The 13,946-nt window shown below is 31.6% G+C and overlaps 1 protein-coding gene across 10 annotated transcripts in view; it reads right to left on the bottom strand.

Annotated features, from left to right (window-relative positions):
* The window catches only part of LOC121125441 (uncharacterized), a 189,384-nt gene that overhangs the window by 47,732 nt on the left and 127,706 nt on the right, over positions 1-13,946 (bottom strand). For 2 of the 10 annotated variants that reach the window (XR_011781993.1, XR_011781996.1), the window contains one exon: positions 10,942-11,074. The exons of the other annotated variants lie outside the window; for them this stretch is intronic. The gene's annotated coding sequence lies outside the window, so the exon portion shown is untranslated. The remainder of the gene's footprint in view (positions 1-10,941; positions 11,075-13,946) is intronic. 10 annotated transcript variants of the gene reach the window in all.

Below are 13,946 nucleotides of genomic sequence, written 5' to 3' on the forward strand. Positions count from 1 at the left end.
AGAATGAAAATAAAAAACTTTTTAACAAATTATAGCTAAAAGCTAGATTATTTCAATTGCAATTTAGATCATTTAAATTATTTAGTTGCATACCTACGAATCTATTGCTAGTATTGTGTCAGTCCTTATTAATTTGGTCCAGCCCAGTTTGTATTTACACTACAGAATTTTTGTATTTAAACCCAGAATGGTTTTAACAGTTCTTAGGATGGGTCCCTTGGACTGTGAATACTGGAAGTGATTAACCAAAAAAAGTTGAGTCACTTGACAAGGACTTAACTTCATCTGTTTTAGGACATAACTGGACTGGACCAAGATTGAACTTAATGGGACTACAATTTTCATGACTAAATAACGATTGACACAAACCTGTTTAATATACGAAATCTCAATTGCTGATAAATCAAAAACTAGCAGGGTTACCTGGAATTGACTTTTTATGTCTTGACGCATATTTTGGAATTCAAATTTGTACTTTTGAGTTTTTAATAAGATTTCGTGTATTATATGAAATAATAGTTACAGTATAATAATTTTTCAGCCACCTTCGGACATTTCAGTTCTTACATTGAAAAAAGTAAAAAGAAAATTAACTCAAGGTCTTTTAAACATAAAAGATAACTAATTTACTAAACTTCGATTATAAGTTTAAAAAATATACAAATAAATTCTGAGGATATCAATATCAAAATAAATAAATAATTACATCCAACCGAGATTATTAGTCCTAATAAGGACTGAAGCAACTCTATAGTTGACTAGTAGTGCACTAAAGTTTACTAGCGTATGTAAGATATACCTAGTCTCAAGGGTCGTTCTTGAAAAGGTAGGTTTGTCAAGCTAACCCCCTAAGCTGTCAAACACTCTTTTTAGGGCAAACCCTCCATTTCAATAGCCAAATTAGCAGACAAAGAAGTCATTTGACTGGTCAAAGGTGATAAAGACTGTTGAGCGGAATTGATCTTGATGGGAGGCCATTCTTGTCTTTCAAGCATCATTAGTTTTGTATAAAGCGTTGTAGGAACCTTCTTTACGACCTCAAACATAACCCCAAAAACATAGTTTTGTTGGGAAAAAGATTAATTTATATATGAATGAATACTATTAATGATATTTAGTGAAATATATAGCACACACACTAAATTTTTGTGATAAATATACTCTGGAAATCAAGCATAAAAGAACATTTACGTTTTCAATGAAAATATCAGATATAGGTATTTGGAAAAATTAATGAAGGTTGATTGTTACTTAACTTTTTGATAAGCTTGTTTTACGCCTACAAGGTATATAATGTGAGTAACAGGTGTTTGAGTTGCAAAAAACAAAACAAAAAATGTTAACATTTATACCTTTATTACTTTTTTACCTGCTTTTTAGACATATGTTAATTTAAAAATAATTTCAAATATTGTATATATACGAAAAAAAATTCTTAAAATAATGAATAAGTAATTTGGATAATCAGTTTGGCCGTTTTATCATCATACAAACTAAATTATTTACCGAATGAGTCAAGAGTTCTTATGATACGCATGGCGTAGATAATCAACCTGCTGTAATTTTTTTATATCTTGATTAATAGGTTAGGATTTGTTTAATACTTTTTATAGGTTAAATATGTTAGCTGATTGTCTCAAAATTATTTTGACTATCATAGAAGCAATATATCAATTTACGTGAATTTAAATTGAAATAAAATTATCCGTAGTAATAGGTAGTCTGTAAATATCGATCAAATTAGCTTAGTGGCAATTGATATCTTAATCCTGGTAAGATATGGGCTGAGTTGTGTTTTAGCATATTTTTGTCTAAGATAATAAATTCTTCTTTGATTAAATTAAAGATGCTAGCAAGATAATTTACGATCAAAGTACTGAATCCCATACGCTTCGGAAAAATAAACAGCAATATCTACTCATCGTAGTACCTACATCAATTTATGGTTCTTGAGGTTGTCAAGTTATGTCGCCTTTCATTATCAAACTGGGTGTAAAGATATAGGGCAAGGTCTTCATAGGTGTTTGCCGCACAAAAGTATTCTCCTAGTTCTTCAGGATCATGAAAAACCAACTTTGGATCGGGCAGCAAGACGGGGCAACCTGACTTATGAACGAAAGAATACTCAATTATCTTGATCCTGAGAATGATATTTATGTCTTGCCAAATTTTGGGACTCTGAACTTGCATAAATTAAAGGCTTAAGACTAATTTATCGGAGGTAATGATTAAAAAGTTTCCAACTACAGTCGCAACAGCACTTCAAGATCCCTGAGATCTTTACCCAATGAGAAAGTCAATAAGAAAAATATACATCTAGAATGGTGTAAAGGACATTCTGATAATACAGGAAATGAATTTGCAGACCATCTAGCGAAGAGGAGTACTGAGAGACAAAGCCAGTTTACTATTGGGACGCCTCCAAGCTACATAAAGAAGGTAATTCATGTCTTCTTCTTTCAATATTGGTGTGACCGTTATAAAAAGATCAAGGTATGAAACATACACATACTATGCTTAATAAGCCGAAGTCGAAGTGTATCAAGCTCGGAAGAGAAAAATCGAGACTCATTGTCTAGACATGGCCCTTTTCTAGCCCACCTAATCAAGAGGAAGGAAACAAGCTCAACGTGTACTGTATGTATGGAAAAATTGCAAAGTGTAGACCATCTCATCAATAGACGTCCCACTCCAACTTACAAGAAGCATCAAGCAAAGAATGAACAAAACGATGACATTCGTATTTTAAAATTTATGAAATGTAAAAAAATAAATATATTATTGAACAAAATTTTAATGTAAACTAGGTTTTAGAATCTGCTGTCGTAGGACAAATACACCATTGTGTGGTCGTGTTTGTTGCCTTATATTTATACGATTTTATTTTATGTACCGGGCCGTGCAGAATTATTTACCGATTTTTGTTCAGAACACATCGCGGACAATAATGACATTTCGAATGACTTGAGAAACAATTTATTCATACCTTTTTAAAATAATAAAATAGTTTGTGATCAAATTTAATCAATGTAGCCACCATTTGACTCAATGACATTGGTCAGGCGACGTCTGAAGCTGCCACAGACTTGCTGGATGTAATCGGCGTCCATGGAGACCCAGGCCTTGTTGACAGCAGCCTTTAAGGCATTTATGTTCTTGTGTCGTTTTTTTGCAGGCCGAGATAGAGAAGTCTAGTGGGTTCAGATCTGGGCTCTGAGGGGGCCAGTAGTCCTTCGGCCAAAAGTTCATGTTGTCCTTGAGCCACTCCTGAGCTTTCTTGAAAGCGTGGGCGGGTGCTCCATCTTGTTTAAAACCCCAAAGAGAGTTGACGACTATGAATTTGATCCACGGAAGGACCTTGGACGCCAGAATCTTCACATAATCCTCCGCTGTTAATCTGTAGCCAGTGGGGAACCATACGGGCTTCATGGCCTTCCCGTTGGAGGCAACTAGACCCAACATCATCACCGAAGCAGGGTGCTTTGTTGTTGCCACATAGCGGTACTTATCTTGCACATCTCCAAAGCTCACAACACAGTCATTTTGCCTGTTGAAAACATAATCGACCGAGAAGTTTTCTCATCTGAAAAAATGATGATGCGTCCAGATGTGCTCTTGATATCATTCAAGATTTTCTTGGCACGCTCAAGTCTGACTTCTTGCTGACATTCAGTTAGCAGTGGGAGTTCCTCCAGCCCTTTTCAATGCCCTTGAAACAGTTGATCTCGACGTTCCCATCTTTCTGACCATGTCGGCAATGGACCTGTTGGGAGTCCTCTTGAAAACTGCATTTTCTTGCCTTGTTGAGACAGTGGGATTCCTGCCAGCCCCAGGGGAATGCTTGAGATCACCCCAGCCTCCAAGCGCTGGGACACGTTGTAAATTGTCTTCAACGAGGCCCCAACCTGTTCCTTAATGTTGCTATGAGGCACTCCCGCTCGGAGGAGGGCTGCAATTTCGATCCTCTTTGTTTCCTGATTGGACATGGTATCACGTGTGGAAGTTGTTACGCTCTCACAGGAAGGATTTTTGTTTATTTTAACAGTAAAAATATGAAACATTCAGATTGGTTGCCACAAAACCTCTTATAAAGTATATTTACATCATCAGTAAGTAATTTTGCACGGCCCGGTATGTATGGCAAGCAGTAATAAATATTTAACTAAGTACATTCGTATTTTTTGTAAATTTTAGTATCATTATGATGTTATCTTACCCCAAAGCTTTAATTTTAAACTAATATGTTTATTTATGTATATATTTTAAGTAACTGACTGGGTGTTTAAGTATATGAACGAGTTAAAATAAAAATAAAAGTTACAAAATTGTAACTTGTACACTAAAAGTATCAATATAAATTATACACTAACATCTTTTAATATATAATGTTTATTAATGAAAAATAATCTATGACTCAATTGAGGGAAAAATGACGTGTTTTTTTTTTCATGATTTAAAAATCGATAATTAATTTCTAAATCATTAATTACTTACTTAAACACTAATTAGTTAGAACTCCAATAAAAGTAGAAAATTGTAGATTGTGATTAATTAAAGAAACAGGAGAACATTCATTTTATTAAATAAATACAAGCCCAAAAATGAATTTATCTTTCTGCGGAAAATCCAAAACTGTTTTCAGTTTTTTCTCACTCATCTGAATTCTGAAATATCTAGGATTATAGTAATTTGGTATTATTATCGTTAAGAATCATTTTTTACCCTTAAACCATCCCCAAATTAAAAGTACTATTAATAAAACTTCATTTGCGCTCATAGATGAATTCGATAATAGTCTTCAATTCATTCGTAAAAAGTAGGATAACAAAATTCAAGTTTTATGAATTTACAAATTTAGATGACTGAGAGAAAAACTGATATCAGTTTATAATTCGGAACTCATAGATAATTTCGGTTATTGTATTCTGTTCATTCGTATAAAATCCAACTCCCTCTTTCTAATTGTTCCCATATTTTATTCTACAGAAAATGAAAATAAAATAATACTTTCAAGATATTACAAGGATATTTCAGTAATACCTTCATTATATTAAAAGGATATATCTGTAATACTCTTAAGATAATAATAATATAATTCAGTCTCTTGAGTGGATAAAAAAAAAACCTGCAACTATTAAAAAAACGAAAGAAATTGAAATTAATATGGTTATGAAAATAATTGAAAGAATCATCTTTAATCATATTTCATTATAGACATAGCCAAGAATTACACCAATGACTAATTAATAAATGCTGCTTTAAGTCCAATTAGGACTACATTTAAATAACTCTCTCGTCAAGAATGAAATAATAATAACTAAATCTTATTTTAATTAACCTTATTTTAAACTAAAAAACCTTCAAAAGACATCTATCAAATTACATGAAAATCTCTTTTTTAGTTTGTATGTTATTGTCGATAGTGTGACACTACTTTTATTATTTAGAAACCAATGGTTTATGCAGCTTCTTTATGGGAAATAATACTGTTTAAGAAAAGATATGTCTAGAAAGTCTCATGAGGACTCCCCTCCAGATAGTGCATAAAAAAATAACAAAAATTATTGGAGGGAATTTTTTTTTTTCTAGCATCCAAAAAGTAGGGCTATAATTGAATTTGATTTTAACATACACCCTAGTAATAGAGGGTTAAAGCTTCTGGATTCTTTCTTATTACATCTTAAAATGTGGCTTGGGTACTTGTGTCTAGTTCCTCCTCCTTTCTCTAAAGTCAATACTGGCTGCAAGTCATACAAGGTATTTTTTATCATCAATCTTCTGTTCCATTATAGAGTCACTTATGTTTATCTTCCAAAAAAAAAAAAAAAAAATGCATATTATCATACAATCATTCAAACCTTCAAGTGACATTTTTAAATGTCTAGACAACCAAAATAACAAGATAGACTCATTAACCACCTTTCAAAACCAAATATGGGGTGTTGAAGATAAATCACACTCATATATGGGTACGAAATATCATACAATAGATTAAATGATATTATGAAATGTAATTAACTTAAATGGATGAAGGAATCCTTTGTTTGTATATTAAATTAAATCAACATACAGAACGGGAGAAATATAAGCTAATGAATTGTTTTAATCTCTAGATAAAGTAAATGACGTCATTAGGTGTACGTATATTATATACATGAAGGGATATCCAAAACTTATTTGATCAGAGCTCCTTTCAAAGAATAATACATGATAAAATAAGACCAAAACAATCTTTCATATCAAATCACGTAGATAAAAAAAAATACAGGGGTACCTTACTAATAAATACAAAAAAAAATACCAGTATCTTGTTGTCAGCTGTGGATATGTATCCTTCTTTTTTCTACTCATTGCTCTGAACGTTGATTGGGTGAGTTCAAATTAGCTCTTGTTAAGTGTTGAACGATTCTCAACATTTATTGTATAATAATTATGTAGCTGATTTTCGTACTATTTTTGGTTGTATTTTTTAAGATAACGACAGCCTTTATTCATAGATTGAAATTTTTTATTTTATTTCTTTTAACTTTAGTGAGACTGCATCATTTTACACCCTAAATAGACGTTATGAGTACAAATGTACCCACATATACTTGGTTACAATATTTGTTCTTTTTTCAATGCTTAGTTACATTTTTTTTTTTTTTGAATATTATTTTTGGTTGCCTTTGATGTTCGATAGAGCATGAAGACTGATATGAATCCGAGGAAAGTTTTGAACTGGGAGCTGTTGTATCTCAAAATCAAAGTACAACTTGGATCGTGATGGTTAAAACTGAAGGGTGTAAAAGTCTGTACCATTCTTAGACAAAGAAGTGGGCTGAACCAACTTATTTAAACGGCAAAGGATATACAAGTGTTTTTAAAAGAAAATATTTCCTATCATAAGGATATTTCAGTTTGAGTGAGCCTGGGAAAGAGTTTTAAATGGGAGACGTTCGTTCTCGTAATGGAAAATGAAAAGAGGTTACCCTATAAAGGGGATAATATCAAGCATATTCATGTCTATTATATTGCTGTAGAATATGGATTTATGGAACATAAGCTAGCAGGAGCTAATCCGAGGTTAGGACAAAGTCAAGCCTACTTCTAAACTAGATTCTCTGCTGATGTCAGGGAAGGATCCATGATATTGAAAGCAAAAAATTGAATGTAAAGAATGTTAATGCTATTCGAGACAATTATCTTCAAGCTTAAAGGAATTGATAAAATCAACATGGATAAAAAGAAAAAACCAGTAAAGACATAGATCAATACTTTCATGAGGCTCAATGAAGAAAAAATGATTGAGTGGATGAAACATTTTGATGAAGTCGTTGATGTTTACCCAATGAAGAAGCCTTCTGATGCAAAGGTTGAATAAAAATATAGAAGTTATAAGGAACTATGGCGTGACAGTGACTATATGGGGAGTTAATTACTGATCTTTCAACCATACCATGGATTGTACCATTCAAGGATACCTAATAAAAAACCAAGCCTTCTTTAGTTAAACTTCAGTATCAAAAAAATTTCAAATTATGGCATATGAAACAATATTGTACTGAAAAAGGATTAGAAACTTACAAGTATGAACAGGCTGTTAATATACCCATTTCCGATGGGTTTACCCCAGAGCCCCTTATGGTTGAGAGCAACAGTCCTCAAATTCAAGAAGAAACTACTGGAGAACAAAAAGATGCTAGTGTCGAAGATATGGAACAATTAACCTCAGAAACAAAATCAACAAAGGAACAACTCTCCGATCAGAATCAACCTCCTTCTTCTGAAGGAGAATGATGTAACTAGCAATACAGACCGAAGGTACGTTTAAACCGAGCATATTTAACTAAATAACCTGGAACCAGATGAAGAAGATTCCGACGTTCAAAGATCGCAAGAAAATTATTCCTCTTTGAGGTACTCAATTTAAAATGAATTGGAAAAAATATATAAGAAAAATGGATAAACCAATGAAAATAAATCAAACATGGACCTGAAATAACATTTTATTCTAGAATATTGAACTCGCTCACAATCTTCCAAGAAAAAAAAATTAATTAGACTCCGAATATTCTATGGACATAGATAAAACTCCATCAAAACAGCCCAAAGCATAGGATCGCTAATTAACAAAAATGAACATATCAATTAAGAAAATAATTTCCCTCGACACAGGAGAGGAAGAGACTGGATATAAAGACATACGTTAATGAAACACATTTTTTCATTTGATGCTGATATAATCTGTTTACAGGATAACAAAATCCTCTGTGTCTTCCTCATGTAGAAATGATTGTCTTTGGTGCCTATCAACGAATTTCTTCCACTTTTTTGCGGGTAATGATTTAAGAAGAGGAGTCTTAACTTTAATATAAAAGAAATTTAAAAGTAACATCTTGCATCAAAGAACATTATTTTCTGAGTGAGGGGCACAAAATTTTTATTTGCAATGGTGATGTGATATTTTATTTAATTAATGCGTACGGACCGAATGAATGGTGTATTTCATTTTATTAAGAAATTATCAAAGACCACTTGGATAGTTATTAATCACTTATATTGATCGGCGATCTTTATGTTAACGTTGACATAGGTCCTAATAGCAACCCCAACAGTTATATCCATAACAGATACCTTGGTCTAGAGGAGAAAGAATGTCGAGAATTGCTTGGACTCTAATCTCTCTACAACTTCTGCATCTAACTAAGAACGCACTTTATTGATCTGAGCTCTCGTCTGATCATGGAATGGTAGAAATTAACTTTGGGTATCTGCCTCAAAACGTTCGTTTTGGGACATCGAGATGAATGATCAAGGATGATGGATTCAAGAAGAGAATGAGAAGCATCTTGAGTAAGGGATATTCTTCCACCTACTCTTCAAAAGCGCTAGTTGATGCTTTTACAAAAATAATCCGTACAGTGACATCACAATTTGTATATGAAAAACGAAGGAATACCAAGATTAACCAAGTTCAAATAGAAAACATTCTTGATAGCAATTCAATTTTTGCCCAATTGATTATGACAGACTCAATTATTTTTTTTAGAATCGCAAAAGTTGAGGAAACAACTCGTCGAGTAGATTAAATTATCTGTCTAAAATAAAAGAAGAAAAAAAAAACTCAGCACTTAATTTCAAGAAAATAGTTTCTGATGGAAAAATCCTAACTAACACTGAAGATATTATATAATACTTTCATCCTAAATTCCAGGGAATCGTTCGTTCTGGAAGACTTCTTTATCCAAAAAGGTAAAATGGCGCTGAATCAAGAATAAAAAGTGCTTACTAAGGAGAATATCAAAACATATATTACTTAATAATATAAAGATAGCAAATCTTCAGGTCTGGATGGAATTATTGGCAAAATTTATTCAATGCTTCTTATTGAAATTGTTCCTTCTTTTTTAAAAATCGGTAAAACGATGGAAAATAAAGCCAAGGTGACCAGTTGACTGCCAAAAGGGAAGAATAGCTCTAATTCTGAAGAAGGGAGACGGTTCCGATTTTATCCACTAGAGAAACATTACGGTATCAAGGATTCTTACAGAATTATGTCCAGGGTTATGGCTGGAGAAGTAGAGGAAATTCTGAATAAAATATTTTGGGGTTCAAATGAAGGTTTCCTCTTTTTTTAAAAAGAGGAAAATATGTGATGTCTCTAAAAAAAATTGTGTTTGAATGGACTCGGTTGCAGAAATAAAAAATTTTTGAGCTGTAATTGCGATTGACATCACTAAAGCGTTTGGTTCAATTACACGAAAAAAATATTAAGAGCTGTTAAACAGCTCCTACCCAGGAAGTTTTTTTAATCCAGTACTTGCATTATTGTATAATGAAACACCAACTATATTTATTAATGGAGTGGAAAGTGAACCAATTACACTATGGAAAATTTGCAGGTAGGAATGTCCTTCAAACAAGAGGAGGTAATTCTGAGCCACAACTTGTGAAAAGAATTGAAGTTTGACAAAATTTCATTGAAGGCTTGAGAAGATTTCGAGTCTTTCTATCAACAGCAAAAAAACACCTGCCATTTTACCCTTTTCTTCATAATAGATTAATATACCCCCTATTAAGATCTCTGAAAGAGCATAAGCGACGAAGCCTTGGCATCTAAAATGTCCTGGCCCTACATCACTTTCGAAGTGGTCTATGAGGAGTGTATCAGATTAACAAGACCGCTTAAAAACAATGGCAAAATCTTCAATTCGACAGCCCATGCGTTTGTGGAATGCGAAACGGTCAGCATTTTAAAGCGTTTTATAACGTATAATTTGAAAGACCTCTCAAAAAGGACGACGAATGCTTGGATGGGGATTATCCTTTTTGGACTTGGATGACGCGGGAGTATCTCAGATTTTAAACCAATAGAGTTCGTCATTCTCAATGCAAAGGTTCTTATTGCACAAAAGATGACATCGTACGAACCACTACAGTCCTACGAATTGAGGAGTTTTTTTACAGGCAGCTACAGTAAAATATGCAGCTTTATCCCTGAAAATACCTTCCCTGGGAAACGGCAATTCTTGGGTGATGGTAGAAGAGAGATAAAATACTTCCCAACTCTCTCTTTGCAAAACAATAAGATTATAATGAATTTAAAAAAAAAAAACCATTTATACGTTTTATGTTTTTGATTGCTTGATTTTTTTAATGAGTCTCTGTAATTTTAATTTTACATTGTCATATAAATTTTATTTTATTTTTACAAACTAATTTGCTTTTGTATATTTATACAGATTTTACTTTTAAATGTATAAAAACTTGAATTCTGTATACCCTGAAGCTAGACATTTAAACTATAATTTTTATTCATGTATTTATATAGACATATTAGCTACGGTTTTATGTAATATCCTAATATTGAACGGTGAATAAAAAAATCCAATGCCAAAGTAAAAATCTGATCTTGCAAAAGTCAGTGTGTGTTTGCCAAGAGATGCTACGAATACGCACCAGTAGTGACCTCTTTTGGACTTCGAACAGACAAATAATACAAATGCTCTCTACACTCAATTTTAGGAAAAACCTTTCTAGCTCGTTTTTGTGTTGACAAGCGATATATTTATATAACCATCTTCCTTTCGGCCTGTAATAAAAAATTTAACTTAGAAACATAAATAACTATTAAGATATATAGTTGTGTATTTAAAAAAATAAAAATTACTCTAAGTAATTACTAAGAAAATGAATATTTCATTTGATTTTTAACTACTCACAACATGTTTTGCTTCATTTATGGTTAAATTGTACTTAAATATAGTTTATTGCTTTTTGAAGATAAGAATTTTTTCTCATTTTTGACACATAGAGAGATATATCTCGGAATCTAGAAAAAACTATAATTTTGCAATAAATCTTAACATATATAATTTATTCTGTGTATATATATAATAACTTGTTAAATAAAATTTAAAAATAGCAACCAAAAAAAGAGATTAACAATTTTAAATGAACAATTTAATGTATTTGAAATGAGGTTAGTTCTATAATGATTTATTAATTGGATGGCCAATGTATTATTGGAGTAATATTAGAAAATAAAGATGTAAATAACAAATTGATTGACACATTAAATTGTTCAAAAAAAGTTATAACAAATTATGAAATTAGGACTAATATTTAACATTAATGGTAAATACATAGTAACAAAATACTTTGAATAGATCAAAATGAAATCAAAGAAATAGTTGGTAAATGAATATCTTGTACAAAACATATACAGCGTGGATTTTATTTATTGTTACCTCGTTTTAATCATTACTACACCAAACTGAAGAAGGTACCGTAAATTTTTATGACGTCATTCCATGTCAAAGTATATATTTTTGATCAATTTTGGCTTCATTTCGAATCACCGTGGCAGAGAAAATGGTAAAATGAATATGGGGATTCGACTTGTTAAAGACGCAAATTACAATAGGGGAAATTGGCCGAATCGTTGAAGTTAGTAAGATTTTTTTAGGAAGATTACAGGAACAGAGTAACGACCAAACAATCATCAAACATAAAGAAGGTGCCGGGGTCGTTGGGGTAATTTTCAGCAAAAGAATACAATCCCTTCCTATTTTTTTAAAATTGTAAATGCCACAAGTTCACACCAATGTATATTTCCGAGTGCCTTGGATCTATGAAAACTATCACAATGCGGGATCTTTATTACAGCAGGATTAGGCTCCATTTTATAAAAGTGGCCGAGGTCAATAATAATTGTATCTCTAGAATGTTCAAAATTTCTGTAACAAATTTAAATCGGTGTGGTCCTCTCCCGATCTCAATTCCTTGAATTTTTATTTCTATGCCAAAATTGAAAATCTTCCTTACAATTATCAATGCCCTCAAGGCAGCCATCTCTATTAACTGTACCGAAATTTGCCCCGCTCTTCATCAAATTGCTATAGCATGTTGAAGGCTCTGACCCGTCTCAAAAATCGTTTTATTGCAGAAGTTAATGGGTAATAAGTAATTCATTAATAAATAAATACAATAAGTTAATCAATTAAGTAACTATCGTGAAAAATTAATAAAAAAAGTAACGATGATAAAGTACCACACTGTTAATTCTATAAAAATTATACAAGTTACAATTTCTGCGTACGCTTTATTGAATTACCAAATTATTAAACTACTAAAAATAAATTGATGCATTCAATTGATATAAATATCTTTATTACTAAATTATTACATGCAATATAACTATTGTCATTTTAAATTTATTAATATACTAGAAAATATTTTAATATTACGTACACGCTATCTTATAGATAACCAATGAATTTTTTATTCAATATAATTAGCTTGTTTATGATAAAATTATTTAACTAAAACAATGTATTCTAAACTATAAATATATGATAATTAAATTTCGATTTTAAAAATTTCTTGTAAACAAAATTTTTAGTTCTTTTTCATCCATTTGATGTAAATATAATCAAAGCTGCACACCTTTTGGGCACTTGTGGAAATGCAATAAATAATTGACCATATAAAAAAACTATTTTTTTCTTATTTTTTTTCGAATTTTTGACCTTGTGATTTATTTATTGTAATAACCATTAATAACTTGCCATGTTTCTACTTCAATTATAATCAAGATACATACTGAGAATAACTCTGTAATCCTCTTCTTCCTTGTATAACCTACTTCCCTTTTTTAATTCGTGTTTAACAAATGTACTTTCTCACATTTTCTGCTTGTACAATCATTCGATTTTTGGCTATTTAATTCTTTGACTGTACTTTTGAAGCAACAAGCTTTGCCTTAAAAAAAATTTCAGATAGGTGGAATAGATCCTTTTCATGAAAAAAATCAACTTATTAACGAAAAAAAACTCTCCCTCTAGAGCCCAGATACATGGTCTGATCGGAATGAAATATAGCCAAAACTTTTATTTTATTTCTAAAGTCTATATGTGTCTTCATTTTTGAAGTTTTTTATAGTTTTTCTGAACGGGAGGAACAAAAATCCAAAACGTACATAATTATTTATAATAATATGTAGAATTAATTAATTATCTTCAGCAAAAATACAATAAACCATTCTCATAATATCTCATTTTTTGGTTGCAACTTGTATAATTTTCGTATATTGCGTAATATTCATAAAGGGAATTGTGAATGAAAATAAGGAAAGCTTTTCTTGAATCACATTTAATTTACCTTCTTTCCCCGTAACTGAAAGATCAATAAAAACATACAATTCTTGAGAAACAAATTTATTCATCAGACGCAGGAAAACTAAGATGGAGGAAAAAATAAACTGACTGACATTGCTTCTTGAGGTGGGAATGAGTTGTGACGCGATATTCCACATCGTTCCTTGCTTCAAGGACTACAACAAGAATCTTGAGAAGTACCCTGCAAGCCAAAAGGACAAAAACAAAAGTTCTTTGAAGACAACATGGCAAATTTTTGCCCTATTCAATGTTGCCTCCGTCCTCAGCATAATGCAGCCCTCTTAA

The sequence above is a fragment of the Lepeophtheirus salmonis genome, chromosome 10 (genome assembly GCF_016086655.4).
Source record: "Lepeophtheirus salmonis chromosome 10, UVic_Lsal_1.4, whole genome shotgun sequence".
In the NCBI taxonomy this organism is placed as follows: domain Eukaryota; kingdom Metazoa; phylum Arthropoda; class Copepoda; order Siphonostomatoida; family Caligidae; genus Lepeophtheirus; species Lepeophtheirus salmonis.